At 46.1% G+C, this 16,744-nt stretch overlaps 1 protein-coding gene across 1 annotated transcript in view; it reads right to left on the bottom strand.

Moving 5' to 3' along the window:
• LOC138453007 (zinc finger protein 850-like) overlaps positions 1–11,413 on the bottom strand; it is a 292,011-nt gene extending 280,598 nt beyond the window's left edge. Inside the window, exon 1 of the mRNA XM_069605414.1 lies at positions 11,237–11,413. The gene's annotated coding sequence lies outside the window, so the exon portion shown is untranslated. The remainder of the gene's footprint in view (positions 1–11,236) is intronic.
• Between the last annotated feature and the right edge of the window lie 5,331 nt (positions 11,414–16,744).

The raw sequence follows: 16,744 nt of genomic DNA on the forward strand, positions 1-16,744 counted from the left end.
AAACTTAGTATGTAACTGGGCTTGAAGCAAGTGAGCCTGTACATTAGCAAAAATGTCTGCATGTAGTTTTAAGCATGTCGTAACAGTAGGAACCGTAGTAGAAACCGGAGGAAAGATGGAGAATGCTCTGGGATGACTTCCATGTATGGCATAAAAGGGGTAAGTGTCTATAGCGGAACATATACTGTTGTTGTAGGCAATCTCTGCCATGTGTAGCAGGTAGAGCCAAGATTCCTGATACTCTAGGCAAAGACAACAAATGTACTGCTCTAGTAACTGAATGGCTCTTTCAGTCTAACCGTCAGTCTGGGGATGACAGGCGGATGAAAGTATCACCTCGATTCCCAGATGAGACATAAGTTGCTGCAATAAGCGAGGGGGGAATTGGGACCCTTGATCCAATATGATACCTTCAGGCAAGCGTAAAAACAGATCGGCCAAACTAGAAGCAGTTGGAAGCCCCACACAGGGAACAAGATGCACAAACCTGGTTTAATGTATCAACAACAAACCATATAGTGGACATGCCCCCTACTTTAGATAGTTCCACGATGAAATTCATAGATATCAAGGTCCATGGTGTACCAGGGACTGGCATCAACTGTAAGAAGCCGGTAAGATTCCCTTGTTGCGCTTTTCCTTGGGCACACATCGGTTACATATCTTTATAACAAGAAAAATAGTGACAAACCTTTTCAGTGACATTAAAATTATGAAAACCTTTCAAATTGATTTCTCTTTTATTTTGGGGGGTCCCTTACAAGCCACCCATTCTCCCTGCTTTACTAAGCACCCCCCAACCCTTTTTAATCACTTACCCACATACATTTAAACATTCAACATTTATGTTGTTATTTATGTTTAACTGAAAAAGTTAGTCACTATTTTAATTTAATCATGAACACTGTATACAGCACAAATCGCACAGTTACATATTTCCTAACTTCATGATGCAGGGTAGGCCACGAACACCAACGTAATAGTAGGGATTGGGTCTTATTCTGCCCAGGATGTGCAGAAAAACGTTTGTCATGACAAAGACTAATGGCTTCATTCTGAACGTTAGTCGTGGATAAGTACAAGAGACCTTGCATAAAAGGGAGTTCCTCTGAGAACTGTAATTCTACCTCCCTGATCTTCAAATGGTGTGTCTTGGTCCTTAGATTACATAAACAAATAAAAGCTTTGGGCCTTACAACCGAATGGTTGAAGGCTGCCGAGGGTGGTGGTAAAGACTACAGGACAAGGCATCAGCCTTTCCATTCAGAATACCAGGTCGATATTTGAGCTTGAAGTTAAATGTGGGCGAAGAACTGATGCCAATGGAAAAGTCAAGCATTGGTACAGGTAACAGTTGCTAACATATACAAATTCCGGGGATCCGTGTATACCAGAACATTAAAGGCAGCGCCTAACAGGTGATTATGCCATTCCATGAAGGCCGCCTTCACCGCCAATAATTCTTTTTTGGTGGCAGTGTAAGCCATTTCTGCTGGTAGTAATTTGCGAGAGAAAAGGGCTTGCAGGATGGAGTCTATCAATAGTGGGACATGTCTGAGACATTACAGCTCCCAAAGCGAAAGCAGATGCATCTGCCATCAACCACAAATTGTGCCTCCGGGTTAGAATATTGTAAAGCCGGGGCAGATGTAAAGGCCTCTTCATTCATTAGATTTACATTTAGACTGGCGTGCATATGACCATCGAAAAGGTTTTGTGGTGCTAGTGAGTGAAGGTAAAGGAAGGGAGATCGAAGAGAAGTGTCGAATAAAGAGTCTATAAAAGTTAACTAAGACTATGAAATATTTCAAAGACTTCAAGGAGGATGCAACAGGCCATTGTAATACTGCCTTGGCATCACTCATGTGAATGCCATCCGAAGAAAGCACATATACCAAGAACTCCACCCGGGTGACATGAAAGACATTTCTCTGCCTTGGCAAACAGTGAATGATCACAAAGCCGATGTAAGACAGTATGCACATGGGTAATAGGTTCATAGACCGAAGGAGAAAAAAAAATCAATATGTCATCAAGATATAGTATGACATATCAATCTAGTACGACTCATAAAATGTCATTCATAAAGTGCTGTGAAGTGGCTGGCGCATTGCAAAAACCGGAGGGTATCACTAAGTACTCAAATAGCCCATTTACGGTACAGAAGGAGGTTTTCCACTCATCCCCCTCTCATTCTCACAAGGTTATAGGCACCTCGTAGGTCCAGTTTGGTGAAAATAACAGCTGAGGGTAATTGATTTAGCAAGATTGAAATGAGGGGGGATGGGATGTAGATTCTTTATTGTAATATTGTTCAGCATGCAGCAGTCAATGCAAGGCCGCAAATCGCCCTCCTTGGGCACAAAGAATAAAGAGGAAGCAGTGGGTGATTTAGAAGGACGGATAAACCCCTTGTGCAGCACTGAGTCGATCTAGTCCTTCAAAACCCTGTTTTTGCGGCTGTGAGAGAATAAATCCCATTATTGGGGAGCACGGCGCTCTTCATTAGTTCAATCGTAAGGTTGATGTGGAGGAAGTATATCAGCTTTCCCCTTATCAAATACATCCGCATACATACTCCTTGTATTCGAGTGCTATGATAGATTCCACTGCCCCAGCCATGTGAAAACTGGTGGCTAAGGCCAAAGCAGCGTTATTTCAAGGAAGGTTGGAGAAGCAATGAGTCAAAGAATACTCAGAAGAAAACACAACCTCCCTCTTAATCCATTAGATAAAGGGGTTGTGGATGCGAGGCCAAAGAATGCCTAAATGCGGGGACGCAATGAGTTTGAACGTAATGTTTTTCGGAGTGTTCATCCGGGCAAGTCATAAGCAGATTCGTAGTCTGTTCCCTGACCAACCTGGAAACCAGAGCTGAACCATCTCGGGGGATAGAATTGTCTCGGCAGGATAATTCAGAAGCAACGTGCTCGTCTTGGAAGCAAAATGACGCGGGGCAACACAAGTTCGATCCCCGGGTCTGCGCTTAGAAATCCGTGGGTATTAAGCGCATTATAAATGACCCACAGGATCTGATACAGGCGTGTTAGTGGTAGGAACGTGAAATCTTTTGGAGAATGAGATATCCATTTAGTTGAAGTTGGCCCCAGAATCCACCATTACAGTAGTGTGAATAGATTCCTGCCCAGGGAAAGCAAGGGTAACTTGTACTTCAAAATACAAAGAAGAAGAAGAAGAGAGCACCGAGAAGCCCCTTTAAGAGTAGGCTCGCTCGAGAGGCCCAGTCTAGGACTTTTCCGCCTTATTCTTTGGACATTTTTGACATTCCCAAATGAAATGGCCAGCCTTTCCACAATATAAGCAGAGATCAGCATTCCTACACCGCTCTCGTTCCTCACGAGTAAGTGGTGGACGTATGCCACCAATCTGCATGGGTTTGAATATGGACTGTGCCATACTACCTGAAGAAGGTCCTGTCTCAAAGGCAGGTAAGCGACGCACCCACTTACATTTAGACTGGCGTGCATATAACTGAAGAACGAGTTCCAAGAGTTGTGGATAAGTCTTTGGAACAACAGGAACCATAGACAAAGGATCCTTAAGAGGGTTCCTTAAGCCATGGTAAAAGACAGCAGCTTTTTTATTTTCAGGCCACTGTGTTGCAGCAGGTAACTGATTAAACCGTGTGACGTATTCCAGCAGGGTGCAAGTGCATTGACGTAATTCGAGAAACTGAAGATCAGATGCGAATTGGCGGGTAGTACTGTAATTGGCAGTGGTGATGGAGGAAGGGATTTGTTGGGGCAGTTCTTTTTTTGCCTACAATTTTAGTTTGAAGTAAGGTTATTTTGTCATTCTAGATATCAGCACACCATTGGGAGACTTTAATGCAGACTTCTGCTTCTGGTGCTGGAATCTCCAGTTCTCAGAGGATGGCAAAGAGTTCTTTAGTTTTAGATTGTGCATTTAAAATGTTGTCGTTGAAGGAAGTACTTTTGGCATGAAGGATAGCTTGCTTGTAGTTGAAGGGTGGTGAGAGGAAGACACGTAGTGAGTAGCTTGAGAAAGAGTGGAGCCTTCATGGCGCCGTCCGCAGGTATATGGCAAGGGCGAGGAAGGCTTGTACGGTGCAATGGAATGGACAGTATTCTCCTCTAAAACGTTCAGAGCAGTTCAGGAGATGAACAATAAATCTTATAGGTCAGCAATTGGATCCAGTAGAAACTATGTGGAAATAGTTAAGTAGAATGTTTGCCAGGACACACCGTCTTCAAGTAAAATAAGCAATGGCAATGCCAACAGTTTGGGCTTTTGTGTAGGCATGTGAAAGGCACTTACCATGCTCTTTCATAGTGGTATTAACTGGCTATTAATGGTAGCAGGTGCAAAATGATGTGAGTACCTGGGCATCTTACTAACTGTAGCAGGACCCTAACCAGACGCAGAATGTGCAGTCCTCATACTGCCACCATCATCGCTTCCCCAATCCAGTATTGTGACCCATACAGAGATGCTTTCAACATCCAAGTCTATTCCCTACAGAGGATATCCTAATCCGCCATTTGTTCTCCCCCACACATAGAACGGGGAGGCGGCATACCGTCACAAACTCTGATCATTCAAGCCAGGAGTATAACGTATATCGTGGTGTTTACAATATTGCAGTTTAAACATCACAGAAGCCAACTCAATCTGGTACCGGGCACCCACTCATAAATAAGGCAGTCATCTACAAACAGTGACACATAATTTATATCACTATGTATGAACATGTACACCGCTTAACAATTGCTACCCTTCCTTCTGTAGTCCGAGGGTCGCTATGCTCCGAGACTTATGCATGCGCGGCGGAGTAGTTGCCCCGCTTTTACTAATGTAACATCTGTGTCTCGCCGCAAGAGCATGCACCAGAGCAGGCAAGACACAATTGTTACGGGTGTGTTGCGCTTGACACTAACCAGAAGCCATCAAATATCTTAGATGCCCCTTCCCCTTCACTCCCTGCATAGCGACTGTGGGCACACTTTACCTGATGTTACATTTCACAAATCTCTTACAGCACCATCATGGGTGCATCAAACGCATGCAGTCAGCACGGGGGGAAACACTATTGGATGAAGAAAAATACCCCCCCCCGATCCAGGTAAATTAGAACCATCTTTACCTTAATTACACCACCAACAACAAGCATGGAGGTTGCGCACATTACTAAGTCTGCCGACTCTGTGCCCCCCTCTGGCCAAATCATTCTCTGTTCTACATAGGTGGAGACAACCACTACTGCACAGAAGTGGATGCCTTTACCGACCAGACGGTAATCATATATGCATAAGTAATTTGAAGTACACCACCTATGCGTACATTACAACCAGTATCCTCAGGGGAAAATACTAAGTAGTTCATTTCCCTTTCATAATTGTCTCCAAACAGAGTTCCGGAACACACGACTCCAGGTAGCTACCACCGAGAACATTTAATCCAGCAGGCGACTGGACACATCTGGTCCGCTCCAATTAGCAGGACAACCCAGCCCTCGTCCCCACTAGACAACTCTGCAGCAGGGTTGAGCAGTCAAGGTCAGTGTTTTAAAAGGCCACTAGGAGGCCTACATCCCTCTTTCTCGTCCCCACACACCAATTGTTATCTGTCTATATGCACACCATGAGTACATAATAATTCAGTGTTTGGTGTTCCCACAATAGAGGTACCCAATCCATTTCCAGAAGAAGGCAACTGAATCCACCTCAACTTGCCAAAACGTCAATAGAAAGGACAAAGATGCACAAGCTCATGTCCTTTATTCTATCCACAGCTAACTACTAGCGACGTTGACTGAGGATTGGCTGAAGGACGCTTTGTAGGAAGTATTTTACCACAATAGGTTTCTTTACAATACCAAGGAAGACCATTAACCCTGGAATAACACACAGACATATCGAGAATACTCAGACAGTTTGTTTACATGGTAGATAAAATGATTAGCAATTTCTGGAGGTGAACCAGGCAACCAGTCAGCAGAAACTGAACAGAGTTAGAAGGATAAGGAGGAGGGAGGGTGGAGAGAAAAAGAACAGATGTTAGCAGGGGAGAGGGAGAGAGAAGGAGAAAGAGAAGAGGGTCGTCTTGAGGAGTTTCTGGAACTTAAGATGCTCCGGCTCAATACAGAGAGAGGCAGGGAGACCGTTCCAGAGGGAGGCACCTGCAGAGGATAAGGATCTACTCCCAAATCTGTTTGTGAAAGTGGCTCACCCGCAGAGAGTTGGCAGACGAGTGGAGGACTCTAAAGGGAGATGATTTAGGAAGAGAGTGTTATAGGTAGTGCGTGCCCTGGGACCAGAAAGCCTTGTGGATTATGCAAAGGGTCTTGAACTTGATCCTTGCTGCCATGGGGAGCCAGTGGAGGGAGTTCAGCGCCAGAGAGATGGGGTCCCTGGGCTTGAAGCCAAGGATACGTTTTGCGGTTCTGTTCTAGATAAGTTGTAGAGGACAGAGAGTGGAAGTAGGAAGATTGAGAAAGAGGCTGTTGGAATAGTCCAGCCTGGAGAGAACAAGGACTCTCGAGGTGGTGAGCCTCTGGGGGAAAGTGAGAAAAGGTATAATACTTCAGAGGAGGTGCAGTTGGTAGTGGGACTTTTTGGGGATGTATGAGAGGTGAGAAGAGAAGGAGAGAATGGAGTTGAAGATGACCCCTATATTTTTTGCCTCATTGTTGGGTGAGGGTGCAGGGCCAAGGGAGGCCGGCCAGTATGAAAGTGGGAGCAGGGGTCCCAATGAGGACGATCTCTGTTTTACTGGTATTAAGGCAGAGATTGTTAGCAGCACACCAAGACTGAATTGCGGATAGACAGTCTGGGATGAGCAAGGAGGAGGCTGAGGGTAGCCTGAAACAGAGCTGCGTGCCATCCGCATAACACTGAAAGTTAGAGGTAAAAGGGAGAGATCCTTTGGGCCAAGGGGGCTATGTAGATATTGAAGAACCAGGGGGATAAGATAGATCCCTGGGGGACACCACAAGTAGAGAGAGTGATGCAGGAGAGAAAGGACCCGAGTTCCAACTGGGAGAGCTGGTCAGAGAGAAAGGCGGAGAGCCATGCCAGGGCCAGATCTGTGATGTCCAGGGTATCACAGACCGAGTGATCAGGATGTTGTGGTTTACCATATCGAAAGCAGAAGAGAGGTCAAGAAGAATGAGGACAGAGGGAGCATTAGAGTCAAGATTTGAGAGCAGGTCTTCACAGGTGTTCAGAAGAGCAGTTTCCGTGCCTCTGGATGCTCTAAAGCCAGACTGATGGCCAGGGAGGCAACCAACAGATTCAGTGTCGAGGGTAAGTTGAGTGATAGCCATCTTCTCTGGGAGTTTGTGAAGGAGATCAGGCAGTAGTTTGCCAGAATATATGGGTAGGCAGAGGGTTTTTTGAGCAGAGGGTGCACAAGAGAGTGCTTCAGAGGAGAGGGGAAAACTCTAGTCATGAAAGAGGTTGCAGAGGTTGGCCAAGGCTGGCGCGAGAGTGTCAATATTGTCCTTGATGGTTTTGGAGGAGTAGGGGTCCACCTATTTGGAGGAGGCTGTCATAGACCGGACTAGAGACCTCATCTGGTGTGACAGGGGAGAGGGAGGAGAGAAATGGAGTGGGGTGAAGGCGGCCAGAGGGGGCCCAAGAGATGATGGTGCAGGAGGGGGAGCAGAAGAGAGAGGACAGGATGTTCTGTATTTTGGTGGGGAAATGTGCAGCCAGGGACAAGCAAAAGGCCTGGGTGGGCGCAGTAGAGAATGCGGCTGCTGTAGGGTTGGCCAATTCCTTGCAGACTTTGAAGTGCAGCCATGTTAGATGCCGCAGAGATGCGGGCTTGAATGTAGACTCTTTTCTTGGAGCGGATACAGAGTCTATATTTCCTTTGAAGAAGATGGCAGGTCAGTTTGTCAGAGGGTGAACCTGAAGATCCACATTTCTGTTCTGCAGTTCTACACTTGCGTTTAAGGGTAGCCAGATCAGAGTAGTACCAAGAGTTACACTTTTTGGCAGGCTTCAGTCGGCCCCTCATGACAGGATCAAGAATGTCAAGAGTGTTGGAGATGGAATGGTAAAAGGTAGAGAGGGCTGTATCAGGGTGGGAGTCAGCCACAGGGGTAGCAGGAGTAGAGTAGGTGGAGGCAAATGCAGCCACTGACACTTTTCATGGATGGCTTTGAAGGCAGGAAGTGTTGTAGGGTGTGCCATTGCTAAAGGAGAAGAGAGTGCCAAATGAGACGAGAGAAGAGAATGATCAGCCCATGATACTAAGGTAGTGAGAGGAATAGAGTGGGATTTCTGTGGAGATGAGAGCATCCAAGGTGTGGCCAGCAGTGTGCGTTGGACCAGAGGATAGAATGGAAAGAGAAAGTGTGTCACAAAGGTTGAGGAAAAGGTCCTGAAGAATCCGGAAAGTCAAGATGGATGTGGGGATCCCGCAGCAGGAGGAGTTGGGAAGAGGGGGAGAGGAGAGGCCAGGTCAGCCTATTCAGAGAGGAAGAGGGTGGACTGGCCGGCGGCCGATAGAATGTGACCAGAGTAAGAGAGGTGACAGGCGAGAGAGAGAGAGAGAGAGAGAGCCTGCAGACCAGACATTCAAAGGAGGAGAAGACCTGAATGGGAATAATGGAAACAGGGATTCAATGTAGGAAAGATGTAACTTGGTTACTTAGGTCAACATATGCTGCGTGCCTTGTTGGAAATCCGACAACCTCTCCTGGGCTGTATACACAACATCAGGGCGGTCAAACATGGCTTTAAAAGTTCAGAGGAAGGTGGTGCAGTTGTCCAACAGAGGACCTCCAGCAGAAACTAAAGGTGTAGCCCAAGTGAGTGCTTTGCCCGTTAAGTGAGAAACTATAAACCCCACTTTTGTTCTATCTGAAGCATAGAAGTGTGGTTTAAAAGTGAAATGAATAAGGCAAGAATTCAGGAATTTTCTTGCAGATCCATCATACTGCTCTAGCACTGTCCCCAGTGCGGGACTTAATTGTGACAGTATGTCCCATGTCAAAACCATTTGACGAATCGCAGCATTTTCCACCTTCAGGTTTTGTACCTCCGTATTCACCTCCTGCATCCCTCGTAATAAGTCTTGCACAGGATCAATTTGTTTTAGATGTTACTGTCTGTTGGCGTCTCAAACTGTCAGAATCAACAGTTTGGCTCACCCGAGACAGCTTGCTTGAAGATAATCTGCAACAAGTCTTCTGTGTAGAGCGCGTGTCGCGCAGAAAGGGGCCAGACTCTCCGGATGCCACCCTGCCCGTTAAAGGAACTACACAGGCTGGGTGACCTCGGAGCAGAAAGCCAAAACACAGGAAAAAAACCTCCCAGATGGGAGGAAAAACCTATGGGTGCGTGGAGTGGATCACCGGGCATATGTAATCCAAAAGCATCCACGGACGCAAAATCCAGCAGAATTCAAGAAGGAGAAAGATTTGGGAAGCAATTAAATATTGCGAGGGGGAAAAAAATGAAGGCCAGAACGAGGTCCATAGTACACAGGAATGAACAGAAAAGAGGGAAGAAGAATAAGGGCAGAACAAGGCTAGGAAGCAAGGAATAAAGACTAGAAGCGCTGAGCAAGGTAACGATACCTTGCGTTGAGACGCAAGCTCCCGAAGGCTGCATCCAGTGATATGTCAGCGAAAACCAGAAATAGAGACAGGCTACGGAGGGCTCCTGAAACTAGAACACGCCAACCGCTTCCTTACATAACAAAGGGGTGCCAGGTTGGGAGGAAAATGGCACCAGACAAACGTGGCGCCAATCTCCATGACGACCGAAAAGATCTGGGGCAGTAAATCATGACAGATGTACAGCAACTGGATCCCTTTAAAACCAATGGCAATAGTTAAGTGGAATTCACCAGGACTCCCAGATTTCAGGTGCAACACATGTGTCAGCATAAGCTGTTATTTAAAGCAAAGCTTGAGTACATGGGGCGCCAATAGGCACATGTTTTATGCACTATCACAAAAGATATTTTTGTTATACATAATATTAATTACTCAAGAACCACATACATGGTCGTATACTTAAATGCACCCTTTTAATAAAGGGCTTTTCTGTTTTTAGACTTCAATACAAGTACTCTTTCAATTTTGATGCACTCTTAATGTGAAAAATAAAGTAGAATGCCTAAGAATGACCACTTATGTGGCAAAGGAGGGTCTATCCTCTCCAAGGAAGGGTGCTGTGTAGGATTGGCACGGATGCACAGTTTATAGACAGTGAGGGCGCTTGGGATATGCTTGGCACTGGATTGTGAGATACTAATGGCTCTCACATACACTTCATTTGGAGAGACTTGTCCTCATCTTATCTTGGTGCACCTCCTAGCCAATCGAGTTTGTTTTTTACTGGCTCCGTTTGGTGGCATGCGTGGTTCTGCTCATCTTCAGCACTACCACAGAGACACAAAGAGTTGTGTTAAAAAGCACCTTCTTCAGACTTTTTTTAGCTTCTTAGATATACTTTATTGCATAGTTACATGAAGCTACATGAAAGGCAACCACTGGGTCCCATCACCCAGGCTTAACTGACCTCAGGTAGAACACTCATACAGCATTCACACATCTACATCCCAACTTGACATCACAAGGTCTCACATTCACAAGCAAGTACTTCACAACAAGTTGTTTCCGATTCCACTGAGGAATTGGAGATTGTGGTAATTGATGCTTTCCAGGCTGGTGCAAAAAATATTAGGGTGCCTCACCTCACCAAATCCTGGGACAGCCCTACTTTGTCTTATATCAAAGCATAGAGCGACAGGAAAATAGTCTGCCATTAAAGAGTATTAAAGCCTATGCCCTTTATTAGAGCACTTGCCCCTTTCATTTGCTAGGCTTTATTTACAAAAGAGTATATGACGTTGTTGCGTCATTCCTCTCCGACACCCAGGAGCGACTGCAGACTGTGCAGCAGCACCAGCGCATGTGGACTTTCCACATGTATGGGCTACAGGGCGCTCTCTACTTCACCACTCCAGTCTCCCATCGATTCCCTTTCTAGGTTAGAAGAAATATGATTCAACAGCAATAATGCACAAGCAAACACCCCAGTTTGCACTGCCCCCTTATAAGTGAACTTCAGCAGTTAACACATTCATGGTCAGTTGTGGGTTTCCTATTGTAAATTCAGGAATACAAGTCCCAGAATGCAAAGAAGAAATGCAGGCTTGGAGCACTTGCAGAGCGGCACTGCGCATGTCTGCAGGTAGATGGCCCGCCCCTCGTCCGCACTAGACCAGTACTAACCTGCCAGGCGTATGCACACGGCCGCACAATGCCTCACTGACCACACACGGTGGTTTTCTGTCGAGGCGAGCGCGCGGGGCCGTCTGCTGAGCGGGGGCGGGACCGGATCATCACTGTCACTCACGACAGATGGCGGCTCATCTGAGCATGCGCACATCTGCGTTTCTGGTACCAGACCCATCCACTTCTCGATCTTTGAGCATGCGCAAACAGGTAAGACTGGTGTCTCTACTGAGCTGAGGCAGTGCATCACCACGCCCACTCACGCCAGGGCAGGACTTGATCATCTGAGCATGCGCACATCTGCGTTCCCGGTACCAGGTTTACCCCCTCTCGATTTAGGCGCATGCGCAAATATGTTTCCGGTAGCAGGTAAGACTCGTGTCTCTTCTTCAGAGCATGCGGCAGCGTATGCTTCCGATATATAATGGTGTCCAGTGAAAAGCATGTGTTTAGTCTTGTTTTCACAGCTTGTTTTGTTTAATTTATGGATTCTATGTACATGTCTGTTTTACCTCTTTAATTCATATAATGTTTTTAAAGGAGACCCGGCTGATGTGTGGGGGCCTATTTCAACACGATGGTGGCTGACGTGGAAGAACCAGTTTTGAAAGGAAACGAGGTGCTAAAACGTCTGCTTTCCACAATGGAAGTGGCGGCCAGACGGGCTCCACAAACGCAGCTTATAAGGCGAGTGCTTCAAAGTGTACACTGTAAGCCCCAGAACATAAGTAATATATAAACAAATGTATTGCTGTGTTATTAGACTGCTGGGTGCCCCCCCCTGAGGCTCGAGAGCCCATTTCATTTGGAAAGGTTGAAAGGCCCTAACACTGTCCCTGTTTTAAAGACAGCTTACACACGGCAGTTTAGTTCCATCTGCAGCTCTCAACCAAACCTCTCTTAACACAATGTGCCTCATTACAAGTTTGCTGGTAATCTACAGGCACTGTTGTTACCAACCTGCAAACTACGAGGTCTGCGAGCGGGTGCCTTTCAGCTTGCCAGGTCTGACCTGGCGGGCAGAATGGCACCCGCTCGCAGACACTGACGGTAGCACCACCACCATCCTGAATGGTGCCGGTGCTACCACCCTCCCCGTTCCCATTGAGTCCAATGGGACTCAAATGGGAATGGGGAGTGATTTTTCTTTTTTCGGCGCCCTGGAATGGGCAATTACTGGGTCTGCCAGGGCTGTAATGCCCCGATAATTGCCCATTCCCGGGGCCGGAAAAAAATGACTCCGGCGGCAGCCACGCCATTTTACCGGTTCGGCTACCGCCAGAGTCATAATGAGGCCCAATAACTTATCACACAGATGCCACATTTTTAGAATGGGTTCAGGGGTTACTTGTGCATTTCCCCGCCTCCCATACCTCACCCTAAAAACGTCCATAACCACACCAACCACCCTGAAAAGGAAGCAATGTGCTATGAACACACCATTTTCAGAGCAAATTGCATCATAATCAGGAATGAGCGTAGTTTACTTTGTTACCTTTTGTAATATACTTTGTATTACCACCCTCTGCGGGTGCAGCAGCTAATCGGGGTGCTCCAAAAACGGGCTGAATCTACTGATGCAATCCGGGATCGCAGCAACCTGGGTGGTCGTTGTAAGGTCACTCATGAGGCAGCAGGTAGGTCAGGCAAGCTTCTTTATTATATATCTTCAACTTCAGATGACATCAGGTACATTCATAATGGCGAGATATATGGGAGCCCCCCCCCCCAGGCTACATCATAGCATCTGCCACTGGTGGAACTCCCAAGACTTCAACCATAACATTCCAGAACTCATCCAAACATTCAACAGATGACCTCACTCAGGTACATTGCGTCATGGCAAGACAGGGTCAGCTCAGGTAGCAACATGAAAAGTATATCCTAACAGTCGCACTGCTGTGTTACCTCCTACCGTCCCCAAATCCAGCCCCTCCACACCCACCCCCTCCTTAATCCCACCCCACATTCCCCGCAGCAATCCAAGTCTCCTTACCGCTAACGGCTCCTCTGCCTGGTCCACACAGCTTTTACGTTGAAGCCATGGGAATGGAAAAGGGTCTCTGAGCGGAGTACCATATTCCATTTCCATGGCAATCCTGACTCTCCCGGCTGCTGCTGCAAACAAAGCAGTGCAGGCATTTATTTTCTATTGCTATTAGCACGTTGAAGGGTTTACCTCTGGGTGCTAATAGCAATAATCCCACGTTCTGTGGGCTTCACTGTTAAGCCCGCAGAACATGGTTTTATTGCTTAACTAGTGAAGATAAGTGTATTTACCCCAATAGAGATGACCACTCATTAGCTGCCTGTGTTATCTCCATGACACTTAAATCTTGATAGTTTGTCTACAGACTAACAATTTTGGCAGATAGTAAGAGAAAATGATTTGTCTAAGATCCCATACTTTAAGTGAAGAAGCTGACATTTGAGCCTGCAGTGCAGTTTATGCCCCTGCCTCCCCACATAGCTTCTTAGCTCTGGTTGCTAAAATATTTAATAGACCAAGCAAACATCTATATACATCCTTATAGAGATACATTAAGCAAAAAAGAATGATTGTAGCATTATATTCCCCATCCAGAGTGGAAGTATACAAGTAACGGAATGCTAAATAAGGTAGGACTAATAATTCACCTCTTGGTCTGCAACTTAATTTGAAACTTGTAATTCTGCACAATGGGAAGTTCCAAAGAATAAGAAAAGAAAAAAAAGGTTTGTCCATGGCATCATCAAAATAAATTAGTTTAAAATGCAACAAAGGGGCAATGTGTGACTCCAATTAAGTGCCTTGAATGAAGATACTGGGGTCTTTGAAATGCAAAAGCCCCTATCACCTCTAATCACCCACATAGTAATTCTAAATTGGTGGGTTAACTGCCCTTTTAAAAGTGCAGAAAGGTTAAGTGGCCCCCAGGAGAGTGAATTGCTGGCCAATGCCAAAGTCTGCAAAGGTGAGGTCATCACAGGGAGTGAAACCCTTGTTTCTGTTTACAGTAGCAGACCTCAGTAAAGCTACTGTAAGCAGATGAAAAGGTTCCCGTTGCATTTAAAAGAAGCCTGCTTTTAGGAACGTGATGACCTTGCTTCTCAGCCTGAGCGGCTTCCAGGTTTTCTGACACTTTTGCAGCCTTGAGTGTTTGGGGTTTTATTGCTGCCCAATCCCTCGAGTCGTGAGTCAGTTGGAAGCTGTTATCATCATGATACAGTTATTAAAACAGTAACGTCACACAAGATGTAGGTTTTGATATCTTTTATTGTAATAACTGAAAATACTATACAGAGATGAAACGAAGCATTAGATTTCGAAGTAGATTCGTTTGTCAGGTTGTGCAGAGGGAATTTACTCCTAAAATGAAAGTCACAGCACAGTCTGTTCGGAAAAAGAAGGTTTTAAAAAAAAATGTTTAAACTTAAGCGGCTGAAAGAACAGTATGCCTGGAATGTGGGTATGGAAAATGCTGTCTTGTCTAAAAGACCAAAAATCTCCTGTGAGCATGGAACGCATAACGTTTGGAAACAGTACGCATTTCTAGTAAAGCAAGGCGAAATTGCCTCTACTCTTTACTTATACTCTACACTTTGAGAAAAATAAAACATTGCATGCAAGTTATGGTTTAGAGGTGGTGTTTTATAATGGATTCCAATAGAATCCACCTGCCATTCAACAATCTTTTAGTTTGACAGCAGAGGCGCCCACAAGGGGTGGCAAAGTCGGACCATGGCCACCCTTCTAAAAACGCTGCCACCTCCCACTGGCCCGCCTGCCTCTTAGAGTTGTTTTGGTGTGCCACCCCAGTGACCTCATCAGGCCACCCCTATGAAAAATGTCTGGGGGCGCCACCTTTTGACAGCTGCATGGAAATCTCTTGCCGGCGTAAAACCGGTTGCTCCTCTACGATGGAGGAGTAAAGGAAAGTGGAGATGCTAACTCCACTTTGGTAGCCCCCTATATCTTAGACGAGCTGAAAAATGGGGTGGAGGATTAAATGGAGGTGTAAAAGGGCCAGGAGGATAGCTGATGGGAAATGTGTTTGTCTTGGAAGCAAGACAAAGCAGAGCAACACAGGTTTGAATCCCGGTCCCAGGCTTAGAGACTTGGCTCTGGTAATTAGCTTGTTTCAAAAGATTAATTCATTAAAATAATTACACTTTGCTTTTCCGCCTCCATTTAATTAAAAAAATGACCCCCAAAATATTTCGTGTGTTTAACATTTTTTTTTCAATTTGGCATAGTTCGTGGCTAATCCCAGAATGAAAACATATTCTTGACTCCAGCCTTGTACTGGTGTCGATCCTGCAATGAATTCTGTGTTATTTTTAGGTTTTCTATCCTGTAATATGGGCTTTCCGGGAGGGAGGATGCCAAATCCTTCTCTATGAGGACAAAGGGCAGGCGCAGCGTGTGGTAACGCAAATCACATGCAGGGAGGGGATTGGTTGGTGGGTCGCTTGGGTGTACCAGTCCCAAAGAGAAATATTTTGAGGTATGCAACGAAGGGGCTGGTCTTTTTCTAGGTGCCACCATCGAAGCATGTGATCAGAAAGAATGCCAGCACAGTGCATTGAATAACTTAGCGTGGTAGTGATAGAAGCAACCTGTTAGCTTCTGACGCCAGCAATGTAAGGGTGCAGGAAAATGGGGGTATGGAAGTATAGAGATCACAAATACTCACATAAACTTAGAATAGGTCCAAGAGGAGTTCATGAGAAGATGGATGTAGTGGAAGGGGTGGGAAGGCCTAAAGGGAGGACCGCTTCCTTGGTAGTAGCAGCAGTGGTATTGGCCGGTACGCCAAATAAATTAAGAGGTGGAAGAAAGGGAACAGGAAAGAAACATATAGGTGAAAGGTTAGAGAATGCAGAACGATTGGAAACACAAGAAAGGAGGCTAAAGGAACTAGTTCCAGAGGTAGGAAGTGGCATACCTTTAGTTGCTGGGACAGGGAAGGGTTCCACAAATCCTTTCAACGTTGGCCAAGAGTGTCAGTGTGTCATGACCCGGCGTAATTGCCCCTTCTGGACCTCATGGTCATTATCACGAAGGGCTAGTACTCCTTGTTCCTCCCAACATGGCCGAACCAAGCTCCGTGCTACGCACTAGCCTTCACGTCTTGGCACGTACTATAAATTGGTCACGCCCCTGCGGGTCCGCGTGTCTCAATGCTATCTTCGGAAGTGACCCGACGTCTGCTTACTCTCTGCTTTGATTCCCTTTGATCCTCTTACTTCCTTCCTTGCCCTTTATCCTGTTCCTGGAATTTTTCCCGCTACTTACTCGTTCATCGATAATCCTGGATACCCTGGAACCACGAACTTCCCGGAACTCTGAACGCGTCCTGCAACCTGACGAGGCTCGGGCGAGCCTGTTCAAGACCCGAACCATCCACAGGAAGAGTCCTGCGGCCGAACAAGGGAGATCCCGATCACAGGTGAGACGGGGGGAGATTTACAACAGTTTGAGACGCCAAACAATCAATACGGATTCTACCATGGAGAATGCTA

The sequence above is a fragment of the Ambystoma mexicanum genome, chromosome 4p (assembly GCF_040938575.1).
Source record: "Ambystoma mexicanum isolate Mex_15411 chromosome 4p, UKY_AmexF1_1, whole genome shotgun sequence".
NCBI lineage: Eukaryota > Metazoa > Chordata > Amphibia > Caudata > Ambystomatidae > Ambystoma > Ambystoma mexicanum.